This window comes from Malania oleifera, chromosome 7 (genome assembly GCF_029873635.1).
Source record: "Malania oleifera isolate guangnan ecotype guangnan chromosome 7, ASM2987363v1, whole genome shotgun sequence".
Taxonomy (NCBI): domain Eukaryota; kingdom Viridiplantae; phylum Streptophyta; class Magnoliopsida; order Santalales; family Ximeniaceae; genus Malania; species Malania oleifera.
This window is the reverse complement of record NC_080423.1, coordinates 13,687,176-13,709,815: the sequence shown is the minus strand read 5'-3', so window position 1 is coordinate 13,709,815 and position 22,640 is coordinate 13,687,176. Positions and strand designations below refer to the sequence as shown.

Genomic DNA, 22,640 nt, shown 5'->3' with positions numbered 1-22,640 from the left:
CCAATACTTAATTTAATATTAAAAAATATCCTACTTACCCTAGTTTTGGAGTGGTGCCCAAGAACTCCAAATCAAGTTTTTGCTCCGGCTAACTTAAATAGAAACTCTGTAGGAACCTCATGGTGGTTTCCGATCGTCGAATCTTGCTAAATCCAGGCCGGATTCGAAAAAAATAGGTAGGAGAACCAAACCCTAGAGAAAGGAAATGATAGAGGAAAGAGAATTCATAGAAGAAAAGATCCATGGTCTATTTATAACTTGGCCTTCGTCGACGAATTTAAAAGGTTCGTCAACGAGTCAAAGAAGGACATTCGTCGATGAGGTCATTGGGTTCATCGATGAATCCACCAAAAATATGAATTTTCCTTACTCTTGGTAATTCCTTATTGACGAGACACGTGTATTTGTTGATGAGATTAAGAAGGATGTTCGTTGATGAGGAGAACAAGTTTGTCGACGTGTCCCTACTTGATACCCTTTTTAAATTTATTTTTCCCTTTTTTTTATTTTCCTTTTTCTTTTTATTCATTTTTCTTTTATTTTTTGGGTTCGGGTTATTACATACCCAGTGGAGATTCAAGGGAGAATGTTGCCCGCTAGCTTAATTGTTTTTTACATGCATAAGTTCAACGTCATTTTGGGAATGAATTGGCTAGCATTCAGCTATGCGAGTATTGATTACCACAGGAAGGAGGTGGTGTTTAAACACTTTGGGGAGTAGGAGTTTAAATTTTTCAAGTTGTGTGTGCGCTCTACACCATGGATCTTTTTAGCAATTCAGGAAAAGAGGTTACTTCAGGAAGGTGGCTAGGGGTATCTTGCATTTGTAAAAGAAGCACCAAAGGAGGGACTTAAAATAGAGGATATCCCAGTGATAAGGGAGTTCTCGGATGTTTTTCCTGAGGACTTATCGGGATTGCCTCTTGATTGTGAGGTAGAGTTTGCCATTGAATTAACTCCAAGGATGACACCAATTTCTAAGGCTCCATACAGAATGGCTCTAGCTGAATTAAAGGAGCTAAAGGAGCAGTTGCAAGAACTTCTTGATAAAGGGTTTATCAGACCAAGCATTTCACCGTGGGGAGCACCGGTGTTGTTTGTAAATAAGAAGGATGGGTCGATGAGGATGTGTATCGACTGCAGGGAAATTAATAAAGTAACAGTGAAGAACAAGTACCTGTTACCCCGTATTGACGATTTATTTGACCAGTTAAAGGGCACACAAATTTTCTCTAAGATCGATCTATGATCCGGGTATCATCAGGTAAAGGTTAGGATGGAAGATATTTCGAAGACAGCATTCAAAACTCGGTATGGCCATTATGAATTTCTGATTATGCCGTTTGGATTGACAAATGCTCCTGCAGTGTTCATAGATCTGATGAACAGGGTCTTTCACTGGTATTTGGACCAGTTCATGGTAGTGTTTATTGATGATATACTTTTGTATTCAAAGAGCCCAGAGGAACATCTGAGAATAGTGCTTCAGGTGCTGAGAGAAGGAACGCTTTATGCTAAATTTAAGAAATGCAAGTTCTGGCTGGAACATGTTGCATTTCTGGGACATGTAGTGTCTAAGGGAGGAATTTCATTGGACTTAAGCAAAGTGGAGGCGATAGTTGATTGGTCGAGATCAAAGAATGTGCACAAGGTTAGAAGTTTCTTGAGTCTGGCAGGATACTATCGCTAGATCATGAAGGGGTTTTCAAGGTTATCAGGTCCTCTGACATAGCTTTTAAGGAAGAACAGAAAGTTTGAGTGGACTAGTGAATGCGAACAGAGTTTTCAGGAATTGAAGCAATGATTAGTCACTGCTCCAGTGTTGACAATTCCGTCAGGAGAGGGTGGATTTGTGATCTACAGCGACGCATCTCAGAAAGGACTTGGGTGTGTATTGATGCAGCAAGGAAAAGCTATTACATATGCTTCTTGCTAACTCAAGGAGTACGAGAAGAATTATACCACACACAACTTGGAGCTACCAGCAGTAGTTTATGCATTAAATATTTGGAGGCACTACCTATACGGTGAAAAGTGCGAAATCTTTACTAATCATAAGTGACTTAAATACTTTTTCACCCAGAAGGAATCGATTATAAGATAGAGGAGATGACTTGAGTTGATTAAGGACTACAACTATACCATTAGTTACCACCTATGAAAGGCTAATATGGTAGCGATGCTTTGAGTTGTAAGCCGGTGGGTGTGTCAGTTTTAGCAGTTGTTGTTCCGCAACAGATTAGGATGGACCTGAAGAGGTTGGGTGTAGAGATAGTGGAAGGGGATCCACATGCAATCATGGCTAGTCTGATTATTCAGCCAACCTTACAAGAGAAAATTAAAGCCGCTTAGAGAAAATACGTGGAGTTAATGGAAATTGTCGAGAAAGTACGAAGTGAGTAGCAATCAAACTTCAATGTTTCTGAGGATGGAGTTCTTAGATTTCCTGCTGGATTGTGTGTGCCTAACGACACGGAGATTAAAAATAAGATTTTGGAGGAGGCTCATCACTCTCTCTGTACTGTTCATCTGGAAAGCACAAAGATGTATAGAGATCTGTGAGAATTGTTCTGGTGGGGTAACATAAAAAAGGAGATTGGCAGATTTGTATAATAGTGTCTGACATGTCAGCAGGTATAAGTAGAGCACCAAAGGCCAGCGAGACCACTTCAGCCATTTGGTATCCCTAAATGGAAGTGGTAGCATATCTTGATAGACTTCGTATCGAGGTTGCCTTTAGCGGTGTATGGACAGAACGCTATCTGGGTTATACTTGATCGGCTGATGAAGACTAGGCACTTTGTTCCAATCAGAGTCAATTATTCTATGAATAGGCTGGCAGAGCTTAATGTGCAGGAGATTATACGACTTCATGGCATCCCAGTTTCCATTGTGTTAGATCGAGATCCACGGCTCACCTCTCAGTTGTGGAAGAGTTTGCAGCATGCCTTCGGATCTCAACTCATTTTCAGTACTGTGTTTCACCCGCAGACAGATGGACAGTTTGAGAGGACCATTTAGATTCTAGATGATATGTTGCGGGTATGTGTGCTGGATTTTGAGGATGTTTAGGTAAAAGGATTGATTAGAGAATTTTGAGGACAAAATTTTTATAAGGAGGGGAGAATGTAAGACCTAAGAAAAATAATATGCATGGAAGTGTAAAAAAATAAAATAATAAAATAATAAAATAATAAAATAATAATTTATTATTATTAATTAATTATTTATTTAAATATTAGTAAACTGAATTAATTAAATAAATAATGTAATAATATATATATATATATATATATAAGGATATAAGTATGTGTATATATATATATATATATAGTATAATATAATAGATTATATATAACCTTAGTTGAACAGATTCAATCTCAAATTGAATCTAGATTGTTTCTCTGCAACCCGTGAGCTTCTTCTCTCTCTCTCTCTCTCTCTCTCTCTCTCTCTCCTCCGCCCCACCTCACTCTCTCCTCAATCTCTTCCACAATTCTCAACCAATTGAAAAATAGAGGATACCACTGGGTTCCATTCTCCGCCACTGACATTCCTACCGGAGTGAATTTGTTGTAAAAGCGATGTAGGCACCACTCCTGAGCTAAGGTAACCACTCTCTCTCCTTAATTTCTCCTTAAATTTTAGCCAAATTAACGATCAAAAACAACCATGATGTTCTAGGAGTGTTTCTCTACAAGTCTAGTGGAGTAAATTTTTGAACTAGGCTTTCCAGGCACCACTCCAAAGTTAGAGTAAGGTTTAGGGAATTAAACAAATTTATGTTTTTGGGAATTTAATTATTTATTTGGATTTTATAGACTTAGGAAATGTTAAAATAGTTATTGGGAATTTTGTGAGCCTATGAATATTAAAAAAATTATAATTTTGGGTTTGAGCTGATGGAATTGGGAAAATGTGGTTTCAGGGTTTTTTGAGCTCCGTGGCACTGTGGGTTTGGTTTAGGGTCTTCATAGGAAATATCTATATAAACAGGTAAGGGGATTAAATTAAGTCAGGATTTTTATTAAATATGAACTGATGAAATTGTTATATATTTATTTATTTATAAGTTCAAAAATTATTATGAAAACTAACCGTTCAACACGGATTTTACAAACCTACGATATATGGTACGGTATTTTGAATAATATGAATGGTGGAAAATATAATTTATCTTACGAACTAAAAATACAGTGTTTTCTTGATTCTCTCTTGGATCATGTTTAAATATTGAAATTGTGTGGCAGGTGAATAAATTTATATGGTTTATCGTTTAACCGAATTTGGGAATGATTGTGAAATATAATGGAACTGTTGGTGAAACATATTGGAATTTCTTGTGAATAATACAAGGATTTGATATGATAGTTGTGAGTCGGATTTTATATAATGGTCGGGGGCCAGGTTTTATTTATCGGCTATGAACCGAGTTTATTTGATAGTCGAGGCCGGGTTTTTATTTAATGGCATTTTGAAATGAAATGATTTAAACTATAGTTTTTAATTACTTAAATTAAATGATATGTTTTAGGAACCCTGGAGACCAGTTGTTTTGTGAGTATGGTACCGTTACTAGTGATTGATTATTATACCATTTGTGCCTACACTATTTTGGATAGAAGTATAGGGTGGTATCAGCTGATAGCCTACGTGAGGATGAAGTAAGGGCATCAGGCTTGCAACTTGGCTGCGGATGCCTACAGACGGACTTGCAGAGGGATATTTTTACTTTGTTTTGGGCTGATCACCCAGACTTAGTCTAGCCTCCGGGCCACAAAACCCCGTACCATGGGGGAAGTAAATGGTGTTAGTAACAAAGAGTGTCTTCTATGCATATCTGTTGATTTATGTAAATGGTGTTAAATATTTATTGAACTGGATTATACTGTACGAGGGAAGAAGGGCATTTTTTTACGGTGTATAATGAATACATATTTACATACTATTGTCGGTTAAATGGAAAACTGGTTATTTTTGGTATACATCCAAATTCATGTTGGCCACACACTGATTTTAACTTAGTTGTTAGCTTTACTATAATTCCAAAAGGGGGAGGGGGGTGAATTGGTATTTTAAAATTTATTCCCTAGGTCAATTAATTAGCAGTAGTATTACATAACCCTAGGGTCAATCTAGTGTAGATATAAAATAAATCAATATTATGCTGAAATTAAATTACACAAGTAAGCTAATTAGGCATGCAAGGTAAAGCAAGTAAAGAGAGATAACGCAAGATATGTTATCGAGGTTCGGCGAAATGCCTACGTCCCCGCCTTCGCTCACAAGCACAAGGATTACACTAAGTCTCACTTCAAGGGTGAAGCGGCATCGGTTACAATCAGATCAAATTAACACAGGGCTGACTTCAACCTTTTACAACCAATCCTTCCAAACTGGATCAACAGCCCCTCAAGCCACTCCTGGAATACAACAAAATCATTGTGTACAAAATATTTGATTCTCAATCAAGCAAATTTGCACCAGTATTAATCAATGCACACAAATAATGTAAGAACGGTAAGTTCAGTGCTATATGTGTGCAATCAACACTCAATAGTAATGACTATATCCAATCAAGCACAAGAGTGTATCAACAAACTAATCTTTGAAATTACGTAAAAGGTAAATCTTAATCACAGTTTAGGGTTTCAAAGATTTCTACCAAGAGTATTCTAAATATCTCTACAAAAATATTTTCTCAATATTCAAGCACCAGAGATATTAGAAAAATGAGCTTGTGAAAATATTTTTGCGCACTCAAAAATACATGCTTAATGAGTCTTGCAATGAAGATGCAAAGACTCACTAGCTACAAGATTTTTCCCACACACAGATTTATTAAATAAAATCGGGGGAAAAATCTCTGCTCATCTCTCAATCTGAAAATCAAACAACGACAAATACAATGAGAGTTTCTCTAAAAATAGAACAATGTATAATCACTCAAAGAGCACTCACAAAGATTGATTTCACAAAGGAATGATTGTATGAGAGAGTATAGGCTTTGTTTGAAAAATAGACTTTGAAAAATTTCAGAGGATTTTGCTACTAATCAAAATGTTAATTAATCCCTAATCTAAGCAAATGAACTTGTATTTATAGACTTAGCCAATTTTATAACCGTTGGGGATATATAGAGAATTATTAAAATTTTTTTAAAAAGAGTTTAAGAAAATTAACCCTATTTAACCCCATTTAACCGCGGTAAAAATTAGGCCAACCCGAGTTTCAGTCAACTAAGCCATAGGTTCGGTTGCCCGAACAGACACAACAGAAAAAGTAAATTTTGAGTGTTTGGGTGCTTGAATGAGGATTCGGTTTGCTAACCAAAGCGATTTTTCAAAATCCGAGATTCGGTCGCTCGGTCTCAAGTTCGATTTACTGAACTTGTATGTTCGATCGCCCAAGGGTGATTTGAATGCTAATATTTGGGTACCCGAGTAGTTGGAAAAAGTCAGGGTAAATGTTCAATTGACTGAAGACAGTGAAGTGTTTTTGGTTTAGTCACCTGAAGTTAGGTCAACACACTGACTATTCAATGGTTCGGTCGCCCGAAACCTCACTATTTTAGTCCTTTAGTCCTGTTTTAATTCAAAACCCTAATAACATATGTGATAATGGGGACTAAATTAAGTATAAGTGCAAGGACCTAGGGTCTTTCTAAGGTCTTTGAGCTTATCAGTTACTACATGCATGATGTGTATTAATTATTACAGACCTTTCCTACTTTACTATTACAGACCCAAATAAAATATAATATAAATTACAATAAATGAATCTTCTGGGTCTTCTTTTGCTTCAAGATTACATACGCCATCATACGATCTTGCTAATATGAACCTGTACTCAAACTTGATAGACATTAAATACCAGAGTATTTTTCATAATCAAAACAGGGCATGACCTATAAGGTTAACATTCTCCCCCTTTTTGATGATGACAAATACATCATGCAAAAGTGGGTACAACCAAGAAAGACTCCCCATTGCAATATGCATAATGAGAATTTTTAAAGATTTAAAAGTTCAAACACATATCCCAAGTGCCCAGTTTTTCCTATTCTCCTCCTTTTGGCAATAGCAAAAAGGGCCATGATAAATTTAAAGCATATAAGGAAGGCATTGAGTAAGAATCATTTAAATACAAGATATGGTTGGGAAGATTTTTAGAAAATTCGGCAGTATGCCGTTTGAAAATAAAGCATTTCCCAAAAATATTTGTATAGAAATGACCTAATTGGATTCAAATTTACAATTTATCCACAACTAAGAATTCAAACAGTCCAGTATGATCAAAACAAAAAGCATAAATATAACTATCAACATGCAAGAGATATGATAGTCATGCATTGCAAAACACACAAATTTACAAGGTATAAAGCAATGATAGATTTAAAGTTTTGAGAGCCATATATTTTCTATGTTAAGAATCTCCCCCTAAGTTTGTGCACTCTATCAATTTTTTATGTGGCCTCTCTACTATGCATTAGACCTAGCTCACGTCTAATTTGTATGAACCTATCTTTCTGAAGAAGTTTGGTGAAAATATTGGCCCACTGCTCATTTGTACACTCAAACCCAAGTGTCACATCTCCTTTCTGCACATGATCACAAATGAAGTGGTGTATAATCTCAATATGTTTGGTTCATGAATGTGAGATAGGATTTTTGGATATATTAATTGCACTTGTATTATCACATTTAATTGGAGTAGTATCGTAGTGCAACCCAAAATCCATAAGTTGTTACTTCAAATAAAGCATTTGAGCACAACAACTTCCAACCCCAATATATTCTACTTCGGTTATGGATAAGGCAACTGAGTTCTATTTCTCGGAGAACTAAGAAACCAAAAATTGTCCTAAATAGTGACAAGTGTTGCTAGTAATTTTCCTATCAACTTTACTACCGGCAAAATCAGCATCGGTGTAACATACAATCTCAAATGTCGTATGCCTAGGGTACCATAAGCCTAATTTTATAGTCCTAACAAGGTACCTAAGTATTCTTTTTACGGCTAACAGATGAGACTCCTTAGGAACGGTCTGAAACCTAGTTGATTACACAACAAAATTGTGTAATTAGGCATTAAATTCATGTATTAAAGATCATAATTTCAATTAAATATCTGATTATGTATATTATTTTAATCATTGGGCTCATGTTGAGATAATTATCCTATTTTTGCCATAAATTTATGGATATTCATGTTTTATTATTGTACGATAATATTTGGAAATCAATGCCGAACCATGCACATAAGGAGAGGTCGTGTATATGAGTCGTGTACGTGAGCCGTGTATGTGAGCTGTGCGGGTGTGAACGAACATGTGGTCGTGTCGAAGTGTGCATGCTTGAAGGCCGAATGGTGGGCTTGCGTGCGTGCTTTTGGAGGCCCATGGCTGTGCGTGAGTTGAAGAACAAATAGGAATCAAATTAAAAAAATATATTAAAGAAGTCTTGTGCATGCGTTGGGCCGTAGCCCATGAGGTGTGGCAAGTGGGCTGCTGGCTTTGTGTGCTCGAATGAAAACAAAGGAAAGAAAATAAAAAGAGAAGGGGGGTAGCCGTGTGCGTGAGAGCTGGTGAGGCATTGGGAAGGGAGCAATTTGTGTGTGTTTTGGAGGGCAAGAAAGGAAAAGAAAGGTTTGCAAAAGAAAAGGAGAAAGTGAATAGGGTTTTGGATTAGCTGGAGTTGCGTGCGGACAAAAAGGGTTTGCGGAGCAGCGCCGCTACTGCTGCTTGTGTAGCTGGGGCTCTCACACGGCCTCTCCACTCTCTCTCCATTCTCTCTCTCTCTCTCTCTCTCTCTCTCTCTCTCTCTCTCTCTCTCTCTCACAACTTGTTTAGTTAGTTTAAATGTTTGTTTTAATAGATTGTTGGAGTAGGTTTATGCATTTTAATGTTTGTTTTAGATACATTGTTGGGATAATTTTATTGTTGCATTAAATGAATGTTTGCTTTATTATTTGAGTAGTTTGTTAGTTTGATTAACTTCTTGTCCTTTCATTTGTTATTTTGAATGCTTCAAGGTTAGTTTAATTTATTGTTTAACTTAGTATACATTTAGTCTAATGTTTAGAATGATTATAGGATGGATTAATTAGTTTTCTTTTAGTTTTGGTATACATCTTATTTATTGTTCTTTTAAGTTGTTGTCTTTTATTTTATTAATGCAATGATTTATTGTGGAAGTAATTTGATCCGAAAATTTTGGATTGCAAACATGAGTGGCTAAGTTTTGTAACTTGAGTTGTGGGTAAATGTCGGTTGTTTTCTATGATTTATTTATTTCCTTTTGATGTTAATGTTAAACTTTTATTTGGCTAAAATCGAAAATTGAAAGCATCATTGATAAATCGCTAGCTCTTATTTCTTATTTTATTGTTGACATTAGACACATCAAAACCTTAATTTAATTTAGGATTTTTGTCAATTAATTTTTACATGAAATTCGGTTGATGCTTAATGAGAGTAATTATTTTCTTCCGTTTGGGTGTGACAAATTTACTCGAGCTTTAGTATGGAAATTTCATCTTATTAATGTTTTGATTAGATTAACAAGAAGAGGACTAAGTCGTAGGGAATTAGTAAATGGTGGAAGCAAAAGGACGTTGAACCTCTAACCCTAGTGTTTGGTAAATTGTAGGGGTGAGCAAACGGTCGGTTCAGCCAAATTCGGTTAATTAACCGAATTAATCAAAAATTTTGGTTAAAAAATAGTGTTAACCGAACTGACCGAACTATTGGGCCTCACCGAACCGAACCCGACCGAATTTATTTTCGGGTAATTCGGTTAACCTAATTTAACCGAGAAATATGAGGGAAGGGGGAATTGGGAAGGTAAATCCAGAACAAGGGAAGGGGGAAGTTAGGAAGGAGTCGGGGGAGATGATTGAGCTCGGGTGAGCTTGACGCCAATGACGATGAGGAGTCGGGGGTGGTTCTCGGTGATGATGGCTGGCCAGTGGCGACGGCGATGGCATGATGTGAAGATGGTGGTGCCGTGGTGCGGAGCAGTGAGCTCAGGTGAGCGAGAGAGAGGCAGTGACTCAGTAAGGGCTTCCGACTTCTCACTTCAGAGAGCAGTTACTGTGTTGCACTGTTGGTGATGATGGTCGGCGACGGCGACGGCGATGGACACAGATGAAGGCATCGCATGAAGATGGTGCCTGGTGGTGTAGAGGAGCTCGAGTGAGCGAGAGAAAGGTGACGGTGATGGCTTTTGACTTCAGAGAGCAATGACTGTGTTGGTGATGATGGCTGGCGACGGCGACGGCGACGGCGAAAGGCAGTGAGGGACTTACATGTTTTGACTTCTATGAGACTGAGAGCAGTGAGAGTGTGAGACTGTGAGAGTGTGAGACTGAGAGTATGAGAGGGAATGAGTGAAATCAGATTTTAATTTATTAATTTATATTTAAAATTTAATTAATTCGTAAATCGGTTAATTGGTTAACCGAATTAATATTCTCCATTAACAGAACCGAAACCCGATTAACTGAAATATTGGAAAACATAACCGAACTGACCAAACCGAATTTTTTAACCGAACCGAATCGACCAATTTCGGTCGGTTAATTCGGTTAATTCGGTTTTCCCCGAATTATGCTCACCCCTAGTAAATTGTTTTAGTTAATTTGTTTAGTTTGGCTGCATTATTAGATTTATATTTTTAGAAATTTGATAAAAGTTTGGTCTCATTTTAGCATTTTTCTCAAGCACCTCCCACTTTGTTTACTATTTTCAAAATCATAAAAAACCATACAAGATTTTCACACCACATTTTACATCAACAGGTCTTACTAACATTTTACAAATACTTTAATACTCAGTGGTCCCCGTGGAATATGATCCTAAACTCATCCTTGATACAACTTGACACTTCTGCACTTTGAAGCAAAACTCAGAATGAGTCAAGTTTTTTGTGCCGTTGTCGGGGACCAATTGGTGTCATAAAAGAGTTTTTCAGATTTCAGAGAGGGTGTTTATAGAGCTGTGAACATCTTCACAGTCAAGGTGTTATCTTCTTCCTCTCCTTTGATATGTTTTCTTTTATTTTTTGTTTTATTTCATTTATACTGAGTTTGTATGTCAGGTTGAGCTAGAGATAACACATTTAGACTGGTTAGAATAAACTCATCCATCTCATCATCGAGTGCACCTGTTTCACTTGAGTCATTCGAATCATCATATGACACTCATAGCATCATGGCTGAGAATGAATATGATGATAGGGAGAACCCTAATAGGACCATTAGAGAATACTTGCAGCCTGTTAGGACCAGCACCCCATCTTGCATTATTCTATCTTTGAATGCAAATTTTTTTAATTTTAAACCTGGGATGATCCCATTGCTACCTCATTTTCATGGCATTGAATCTAAAAATCCCTATTTGCATATCAAAGAGTTTCAAGAAGTGTGTTCCACATTCATTGATAGAACCTACACTGAAGAGGTCATAAGATTAAAGTAGTTTCCATTTTCGTTAAAATACAAGGCAAAGACCTGGTTAAATTCCTTGAGACCAAGGTCCATTGGGACATGGCAAGAAATGCAAACTAAGTTTTTTTAAAAAAAATTTTCTCATGCAGAGAACTAATGCTTTAAAAAGATAAATCATGAATTTTTTCCAAAAGGATGTGAAAACATTTTATCAATGTTGGGAACGTTTCAAAGACTTCTTAAATGCATGTCCTCACCATGGATATGAGAATTAGAGGGTCATTAGTTTTTTTCTATGAGGGGTTGCAACAAAAAATGAGGCAATTTATAGAAATGATGTGTTCTGGTGAGTTTTTCAATAAAAGGCCCAAAGAAGCCTTTGACTATTTTGATTATTTGGCTAAAAATGCTTAATCTTGGGATGTCTCTAATGTGTATGATAGATCTGAAAAGCAAAAATGTATTAGAGGGGGTGGTAAATATCAACTGAAAGAAGCTAATGAATTTAATGCTAGGCTTGCATTGATTTATAAAAGGTTAAATTCCATTGAGCTTAAGAAAGTAAATGAAATGTATGTATTACCATCATCTTCTGAAAAATGCAGCATATGTGAGGACCTAGGGCATGTGACTGATGCATGCCCAACCATTCCTTCTTTTAAGGAAGTTTTGCTTAATCAATCTAACCCTGTGCATATGATTTCTAAGAATTCTGCTCAACCTTATTCCAACACTTACAATGTAGGTTGGAGAAGTCATCCAAATTTTAGTTAGAAAAATGACCAAGTGGGGCCATCTACATAGGGACAAAGTCAATATGCTCCTTATACAGCAGTTGGCCAAAATTCAAGACCCTCTTATGTTGCAAATTAGCCTCCTCCAATGCAAAGAAGGGGAATTGAAGATCCCATACAGCAGCTAATTGTTAGCTTGCAACAGTTCTTGCAGACTCAGAGCACGATCAACAACCAAAACTCCTAGGCCATCAATGACATTAGAGGGACCCTCACTAGAGTAACCACTACTCTGAGTAACCAAGAGAAGGGAAAATTCCTAGCTCAACCCTAACCCAATCCACAAGGGCAATGTCAATCAGCTCAGAATACTGGTGTAAAGAGCAATGTGAAATCAGTGAAAGCTATTACAACTTAGAGGAATGGTAAGGTTTTGGGTGACCCTGCCCATAGTGCAGTAAGTTCAAGTAAAAAGGCTAACCCTCCTCTAGATAGTGGTGAGTCAAGTACTTTAAATTCAAATAATGATGCATGTCCCATACCTGCACCGTTTCCATAACGTTTGCTTTCTTTGCACAAGGATAAACAGCATGCTGAAATCCTAGAAATTTTTAAGCAAGTTAGGATTAACATTCCACTTCTTGATGCTATAAAATAAATTCTTGTTTATGCTAAGTTTCTAAAGGATTTAAGCACTGTGAAACGCAAACTGAATGTGCAGAAAAAGGCTTTCCTCATTGAGCAAGTTAGTGCCATTATTCAAAATCACACACCACATAAGTACAAGGATCCTAGGTCACTTACTATTTCATGTGTCATTGGAAATTCTAAGATTGGGCAGGCCTTGCTAGACTTAGGTGTGGGGGTCAATTTGCTACCTTACAGTGTGTATGAACAATTGGGGCTAGGGGAATTAAAAGCCACTTCAATCATTTTGCAGCTTGCTGATAAATCCATAAAAATTCCTAAGGGTATTATTTAGGACGTCTTGGTCCAAGTGGATAAATTTTATTACCCTATGGATTTTGTGGTCTTGGATATGAAAGTGTCATCCCACGCAAATTCTTCACCACCTGTGATTTTGGGAAGGCCACTCTTAGTAACTTCTAATATCATAATCAATTGTAGGAGTGGTGTTTTAAAATTGAGTTTTGGGAATGTGACTTTAGAACTGAATATCTTCAATTTGTGCAGGCAACCTTAAGAACATGAAGACATTCAAGAAGTCAATTCATTGCAATCCCTAATTGCAGACACTCCTCGATTAAATTATGATTGTGATGAGCAATGAGACGATTTAGAAGACTCCCTGGATTTAACTAAGTCCACTGATCATTTTTCTTCTCTTTGTGCTGTAGGTGATTCAACTGAGATTCAATGGAAGCTCAAATTTGAGCCACTACCGACAACACAAACCCCAGCTCAACCATCCAATGAGAAGACACTAGTACTAGAATTGAAGCCACTGCAGTTGGAATTGAAATATGCCTACCTTGGACCAGAGAACTCATTTCCAGTGGTGATTTTTGCAATGTTGACCCCTGACCAAGAGAGTAAATTGTTGAGAATTTAACACAATACAAATCAGCCGTTGGGTGGTCCATTTCTAACATCAAAGGTATAAGTCCTCTAATTTGTACACATAGGATATATTTGGAAGAGGATTCAAAACAAGTTGTCAGACATTGGCATCATATATCCAATTGCTGAAAGTAAATGGGTTAGTCCAATACAAGTTGATCCAAAAAAATCTGGTATAACTGTTATAGAAAATGATAAGGGAGAATTGGTGCCTACTAGAGAGACCACTGGCTGGAGGATGTGTGTAGACTATAGGAAATTGAATGCCGCCTCTAGGAAGGATCATTTTCCGTTGCCTTTACTTGCCCAGGTGTCAAAGAAAGTGGCAGGGCATGAATATTACTGTTTTTTAAATGGATTCTCCAGTTATTATCAAATAGAAATAACTCTAGAAGACCAAGAGAAGACTACCTTCACTTGTCCTTTTAGAACTTTTGCCTTTAGGAGAATGCCATTTGGGCTATGCAACGCCACGACCACTTTTCAAAGATGCATGTTAAGCATTTTCAACAACTTGATTGAGGACAGTGTAGAGGTATTCATGGATGACTTTTCAATTTTTGGAAAAACATTTGATGCATGTTTGTCTAATTTGTAGGTTGTTTTGAAAATATGTGGAGAAAAGCAATTGTTGTTATATTGGGAAAAGTGCCACTTCATGGTCCAACAAGGAATAGTTTTGGGGCATATTGTATCTTCTCGAGGCATAGAGGTGGATAGAGCTAAAATAAACTTGATTTTAAATTTGTCTACGCCCTAAAATGTGAAAGATGTTAGATCATTTTTAGGACATGCTGGTTTTTATAGAAGATTCATAAGGAATTTTAGCTTTATCTCTAAACCTCTTTGCAAACTTTTGATGCATGATGTTAAATTTGAATGGACCCAAGAGTATCAAAATAGTTTTGATGAACTAAAAACATGTCTGACCACTCCACCTATCATTTGATCTTCTGACTAGTCACTTCCATTTGAATTAATGTGTGATGCAAGTGACTCTACTGTGGGGGCTGTTCTTGGACAACGAAGAGATAAACTATCATATGTTATATACTATGCTAGTAAGACTTTAAATGTTGCACAAAAGAACTATTCGACCACATATAAAAGAACTACTAGCTATAGTATTTCCATTAGATAAGTTTAGATCATATCTTCTTGGTTCTCTTGTCATAATATTCACTAACCATGTAGCGCTAAAATTTCTATTGTCAAAAAAGGACACTAACCCAAGATTTGTAAGGTGGATACTTCTGCTACAAGAATTTTATCTCACAATAAAAGACAAAAAAGGGAGTGGAAAACGTGGTGGCGGATCACCTTTCTCGGCTTCAACCTAAAGTTTCTAGGAAGTTTTCTTTAATTTTTGATTATTTTCCTAATGAACAATTATTTGTAGTTGAATCGTTACCACGGTATACTGATGACTCACTCGAAAAATGAACAGATCGGAAGCTATCCCATGTATAGGAGTTCAACCGTGTAATATTTAGCCCAAAGGCCAGATCGTCTCCTCAAGGAATGTAGTTTAGTTCCAAGTTTTGTGTAATTCCAAAAAAAAAAATGAGAAAAGAAATTTTTACTAAACACAATTCAGATTCGGGATTTTTAGGATGTTTGAGATTTCTTTTGACGAATTAAAGCAACGTGAAATTTAAAGACGAAAATCCTACGCTTAAAATTCTGGACAAAAACCTAAAGATCAAAACTTTACTATGCAATTCAAGCATGCAACTTTAAAAACAACTCAATCGAACGCAACTAAAAAAAAAATTAAATTTCAATGTAATCAATAACACGAACCAAAACTAACTTTTTAACAATTAAGCTATAAATGGGAAACACGATAAAAATTTAGACTTTAATTAAACTAAAATTAAAATAATTAAAACCCAACAAAAGTTAAATTCTAAGGAAGACAACAATTTTAATTCCTAAATAAAATATATTTTTTCTATTTTTTTAGAGAATAAACCTAACTTTAATGGAAAAAAATAGCTCAAACAAAAACTAACACTAATAATAAATCTACTCTAAAAATAATAACCCAACAAGATTCAAAAACTTAAAACATTAATTAAAATTCCACTAAAAGAAAAATAAATAAATAACAAGTATTCAATTATTTAAAAGCAAGAACAAACAAAAAAACTAAAGAACAGAGAAGAAAGAAAAAAATAAAACGAAAGAGAGAGAGAGAGAGAGAGAGAGAGAGAGAGAGAGTAAGCTGGCCCGTGTGAGAAAAAAGAACAACAGCAGCGGTGGATCGGTTTGATGCAGCAGCAGCCGATAGAGCAGGATCCTTGAGTTCCCTAGTTGAAGTAAGGGCAAATAGCACAGCAATAGGGGGTCTTAGGTTTGGGCCTCTAGCGGTAGCTTGACAGCAACAATAGGTTGGTTCTCGGGGCATTGGGTATGCAGCACACAGGGGGAATGGTGGCATAGGGGCTTCGAGTTGAAGGAGAAGCACAGCAAGGAGGGAATTGCAGGAGTAGTTGTAGCACACATGGGAGAAGAAGAAAAGGCAGTTGTAATAGGAAAAATCCGAGAGGGAGAGAAGCAAGAGAGATGGGAGAGAAGAGAAGAAGAGAAAAGGAGAAAGGAAAGGAGAAAGGGGGTCGAGAGGAAGGGGAAAGGAGAAGTGGAGAGGGGCCGGGTGCTGTCAGGAGGGAGAGTAAAAAAAAAAACCTAAAGAGAGAAAGCCCCTAGCCCTACCCAGCGCACCAAGCACAAAGGACCCGGTTGCATGGCTGGGTCAAATCAATAAATATATATATATATTTTTTTTTTCTTTTCTTTTCTTTTCTTGTTTCTTTTTTTTTTTTTGTTTCTCAGCGAACAAGCCCGAGTTTGACCATCCTTGAGCCTATATCTCTTAAAGATCAAAACACAAAAGTCGTAGGTCTCTTCCTCAGCTTTCCCATAATTTTGAATCGTCTTAATCGGAACTTGAATGATAAAGTTACACCCAGAATACGAAATAGTGTTGCTTTTAGCTTCCAATAATTGCCCTACGATAAAAAAAATACCAAAAATTCATAAACTACTCAATAAAACCCAAATGTTATAAATATGACACAATGTTAAATTATTGAGAAAAATTAAATATTTAATTAAAATTATAGGTCTCAATACATGAAGTAAAACACCTAATTACGCAATTTAAGCACGTAATCACACCCCTTCAACTAACGTTTTTACAGTCTCTAGTAAATAACGTGAATGCAAACAGACCAGGATAGTAGCAACTAAAATTCCAATACTCATGAAAACCACACGCCATAACGTTTTTCTAGTACTCGAGCAAGCCAAAAGTTAAGAAAACTACCAAACCCTATCTACCTCTTTTTTCGCGGGAAACACAGTTGCATTTACCAAATGCAACAAGGCTTTAAACCCCTAGGTCGATCCTAGTGGACGAGTTGTAGTCTCACGAGGGATTCCAGGACAACACCTATAAATACCAATTCTAATAAATATTCAATGAATTCCACATGTAACAAAAATATACCATTTCACATACAGGAATATCACCAGATTACACACAAGCTTATACAATTCACGCAATTTCGAAGCAAGTCATTCATGCATGTTTCTTCATTGTATAGTCATTAGGAACATGATACTCATATATAGTTAACCAGCAATACAATTCAGAGTTAATGTAGTCATATAAATCTGAGTATGAATAGGCGAGATCTCAAGGTATGTGTAATGTGTATGACTCGTTACACCCAGGATATCCATGGACACCTATAGAACGGTCGTTTTGACTCGGTCTAACTGGTATACTCTAAAAAATACTAAAAAAAAATGGGTTCACTAGTTATATGTGAAGAGGAGTGTCGCGATCAAACATCCCACATATTGTAAGGAACAAATGCTAAATGTATGGAATGGATTAGTCTGTAAAAGATCTAACCTATTTGTGAGGTGTCGGGTCCTTCACCCTAACATCTTCTCACCTACTTGCCATATCCAACCAAGACCATCATAGATCAACTTATTCACAAACCAAACGTGAATACATTTGAAGCATTAAGTGGTTGAAGAGTTTTCATATGTGGAGAACATGTGTCGTGTACCTAACTTTTTGTGGTATTTGTGTGGAGCAGGTATTAACCTTTCATTTCATGTGCATTTTTATTTTCCTTATTCTTTCTTCTACTCATTCTTCAATTTATGTCTTTTCATGGTCAATTAGAACAATAATTACACTTCTTTTATTATCTTCATACCACCAATGGGAATTAAGCTCAAACAGTAGTCCATTAACTAAGTCTATCTCTAGGGGTGGCTTAGCCTTCATATCTTGAGTAGGCTACAAGACCTAGGTTTCTATCTCCCCACCAGATGCCACCTCTAGGCTAGCAAGTCAAAAATAGAGACTAGTGTACAAAGAATCGTCCAATAGAAAAGAGAATTGAGTTTCATGAACTCTGATTTGATGTTAACACTCAAAAGGATGATAAATAGCTCAAGGAAACCTCAGAAGGAGTCATAGTCACCACGGGTGTTCTCTCCGTGCTCATAAGGAACCTAAGTGTAATGAATCACGTGAATGTTTCTATTCAGCCTCATGAGATACCATGTCAATCACGAGTTTATATAGTCAAATTAACACGAATGAACTATCAATCAACCTTCATGGAGTTACAAAGTCATATAAAGAGAAACTACCCATAAATGACTCGAGTGTGTAATTTTTAGGTTATATACAAGTATGTGAAGGGTATACATCAGTATTAATCTTGGCATAATCATCTATCCTTAATACTCTTCCTTTCTTTCTTTTCTTTTTTCTTTTTTTTTGTTTTTTTATTTTTAATATAAAACTCAGCAAGTAGACGTACACAGTGTCACATACAAATTCTCACCCCCCCCCCCAAAACTAAAGTGGAACATTGTCCTCAACATGAAAGCATAGGGGAAATAGAAAAACTGTGTATAGGTGAAAAAACTAATAGAAATCAATACCAACTAATGCAATAGAAAAAGGAAAGAGAAATGCAAAAAGAGAAAACAAATAAAAAAAAAAGTAATGACAAAGAGGTCAGAAAACTCCCCTACAAGACCTCTTCATTTGGATCGAAGGGAGTCATGAGAGGCTTGAGCTGCTATCCATTGACCATGAAGTTTTATCATTCGTTAGGTCCACAATTTCTACTGCACCGTGAGAATGTTCATATTCAGCGATGTACGAGCCACCCCATCAGGACTTCAGCTTCCTAGGAAACAAATGTAACCGAGAGTTGTAGAGGAGAACTTGCTAATTTGAGAAACGGTGCTTGTCTTTGATTTTCTCGTCATGCAGCAACTTCATGCGTTCCATCGCTAAATGAACAATGTCATAGGCTTCTCTCGTTGATTCTTCAAGCTCGCATACCTGCAACTTTCTCAAACCTATGACATTATCAAGTGAAAAGTTAATTTGTTTTATAACCCATAATGCAGAATGCTGAATCTCAATAGGTACATGACATGCCTTACCATAAACCAACCTATAGGGAGACACCCCTAAGTTTGTCTTGAAAGCAGTTTCATAGGTACATAGTGCATTAACTAGTTTCTAGTACCAAGCCTTTCGATTAGGACAACCCGTCTTCTCAAGTATGATATTCATCTCTACAAAGAATTGACGCTTATCTTGCATTACCCCATATTCTGGTGTTCAATCGGTGGCAAGGTAGTTCACTATATTATCAAACCAAGGTCCATATGAAATGTCGGTGATAGGATAGATGACGTCAGAATCTAACATCTTCAACACTTCTTTCTTTACCATCTTCGTTATGGTTGGGTTTAGTCTCCATTGCCCATCACGGACTGGTATTGCATCTATCTAGGTGGACTGCCCCTCTGATTAAAGTAACTCTCTAATCAAGGGAACATTTTCATCAAATACCTCAGGTTGCAGGTCAATGTCGGTTGTTTTCCATGTTTGATTAATTTCCCTTTGATGTTAATGTTAAACTTTATTTGGCTAAAACCATAAATTGAAGGCATCGTTAAATCGTTGGCTCTTAGTTCTTGTTTTGTTGTTGACGTTAGGCACATCAAAACCTTGATTTAATCTAAGATTTTCGTCAATTAATTTTTACATGAAATTCGGTTGATGCTTAATGAGAGCAATTATTTTCTTCCGTTTGGATGTGGCAAACTTACTCGAGCTTTAGTATGAAAATTTCATCTTATTAATGCCTTGATTGGATTAGCAAGAAGAGGAGTAAGGCTAGGGGAATTAGTAAATGGTGGAAGCAAAAGGATGTTGAACCCGTAACCCAAGTGTTTGGTAAATTGATTTAGTTAATCTGTTTAGTTTGGTTGCGCTATTAGTATTATATTTTTTGGAAATTTGATAAAAGTTTAGTCTCATTTTAGCATTTTTCTCAAGCACCTCCCACTTTGTTTACTGTTTTCAAAATCATAAAAAAAAAAAAAAAAAAAAAATCACACCACACTTTACATCAACAGGTCTTCACTAACATTTTACAAATACTTTGATACTCAGTGGTCCCTGTGGAACATGATCCTGGACTCATCTTTGATACAACTTGACCCTTCTGCACTTTGAAGTAAAACTCAAAATGAGTCACTAGCACACATACACACACTAAACATGATATCAGGTCGACTAGCTATAAGGTATAGGAGACTACCAATCATGCCACAATATAATTTCACATCAACAGGGATGTCTTACTCATCTTTATCAAGTTTGGTGGAAGAATGCATAAGAGTACCAAGAATTTTACCATCTTCCATATTAAATTTATTTAGCAAGTCCCTAACATATTTAGTTTGGCAAATGAAAGTCCCATATTTAGCCTATTTAATTTGAAGTCCTAAGAAGAAACTCAGTTCACCCATCATGCTCATTTCGAATTCACTTTACATGCATTTGGCAAACTCATTATACAAATCATCATTTGTTGCTCCAAAAATAATATCATCGACATAAATTTGAACAAGGAGCATATCATCATTTTTAGATTTGATGAAAAGTGTCGTGTCAATTTTGCCTCGGGTAAACCCATTTTCTAATAGAAAACCACTAAGCCTCTCATACCAAGCTCTAGGAGCTTGTTTCAATCCGTACAAGGCTTTTGACAACCGGTATACATGATCAGGATACTTATGATTTTCAAAACTGGGTGGTTGTTTTACATACACTTCTTCATTTATATAGCCATTTAAGAAGGCGCTTTTAATAGCCATTTGGTACAATTTAAAGTTCCTAAAAGCGGCATAAGAAAGCAACATACGGATGGCCTCCATTCTAGCTACGGGAGCATAGGTTTCCTCAAAATATATCCCTTCTTCCTGATTATATCCCTGAGCAACTAGTCTAATTTTATTTCTGGTTACTACCCCATTTTCATCCTTTTTATTCCTATAAGCCTATTTAGTTCTAATAATAGAATGATCATTAGGCCTAGGAACTAGGGTCTAAACTTTGCTTCTTTCAAATTGGTTAAGCTCTTCCTACATAGACATTACCCAAGACTCATCCTTTATGGCTTCCTTAATATTTTTGGGTTCTTCCTGGGAAAGAAATGCAAAATGACTCACTAGGTTTCTTAAGGAGGAATGGGTGGCTACACCGCATGAAGGCTCACCTATAATTTGATCTAATGGGTGGTTCCTAATGAATTTCCAATCCCTAGGCAAGTCTTGAACCTCACATTCAACTTTATTTTCTTCAATTGATTTATCATTAATTTTTGAATTTTTGTCCACATTATTTTCAATAGATAGCTTATCTAATCCTTTTCTAATATCAATATCATCTTCATCATCACTTTTAGAAAATAAATTGGATTCATCAAACACAACATGAATAAATTGAACAACATTTAATGTTATTTTATTAAACACTCTATATGCTTTACTATTAATTGCATAACCTAGGAAAATACCTTCATCAGATTTAGCGTCAAATTTCCCTAGGTGCTCATTATCCCTACGTACAAAGCACTTATAACCAAAGACATGAAAATAGGAAATGTTAGGTCTATGGTTGTTCCATAATTCATATGGAGTCCTATTAAGTGAAGGCCTGATTAACACTCTATTCATGACATAACATGCAGTACTCATAGCTTCTGCCCAAAAATATTTGGGTAATTTATGTTCATTTAGCATTGTCCTACCCATTTCTTCTGAGGACCTATTCTTTCTTTCTACAACTCCATTTTTTTGTGGGGTCCTAAGTGTAGAAAAATTATATGAAATGCCCTCTAAGTCACAATAGTTTTCTATGCTATCATTTTTGAATTTAGTTGCCCTATCACTTCTTGTGGGTGTTTGTAGCACTTTTCATTATGAATTCTTCTACGTAGCTTTGTGAATTGTTCACATGATTCATCTTTATAAGAAAGAAATAGCACCCACGTGAACCTAGAATAATCATGCATAATAACAAAGGCATACTCTTTTCCACCTAGACTTTGAACTTGATTAGGACCAAATAAATTTAAGTGTGGCATTTCAAGTGGTCTAATGGTAGATATGAATTTCTTTTTCTTAAAACTTGATTTAGTTTGCTTACCCATTTGATATGCACCACATATTTTATCTTTCACAAAATGTGTTTTTGGCAAGCCTTTAACTAAGTCATTTTTCACAAGTTTTAACAAAAGATCCATACTAACATGTCCTAAACGTCTATGCCACAACCAATTAACTTCGTTTATTGTAGAAAAACATGTAACTTGTTGAGAAGCTAAAGTATCAAAACTAATTGTATGCACATTTTCTTGATGTTTAGCAATAAAAAGTACTTTGTTATTAGATTTACTCTCAACAATGCATTTATCATTTTCAAAAGATACATTATACCCTTTATCAACCAATTGGCTAATACTCAAAAAATTA

General features: G+C 36.2%; 1 non-coding gene across 1 annotated transcript; it reads right to left on the bottom strand.

Moving 5' to 3' along the window:
- Nucleotides 1–11,605: 11,605 nt before the first annotated feature.
- Nucleotides 11,606–11,713, bottom strand: LOC131161089 (small nucleolar RNA R71). Its single transcript, XR_009138249.1, has one exon. It is a non-coding gene; the product is annotated as a small nucleolar RNA R71 (small nucleolar RNA).
- Between the last annotated feature and the right edge of the window lie 10,927 nt (nt 11,714–22,640).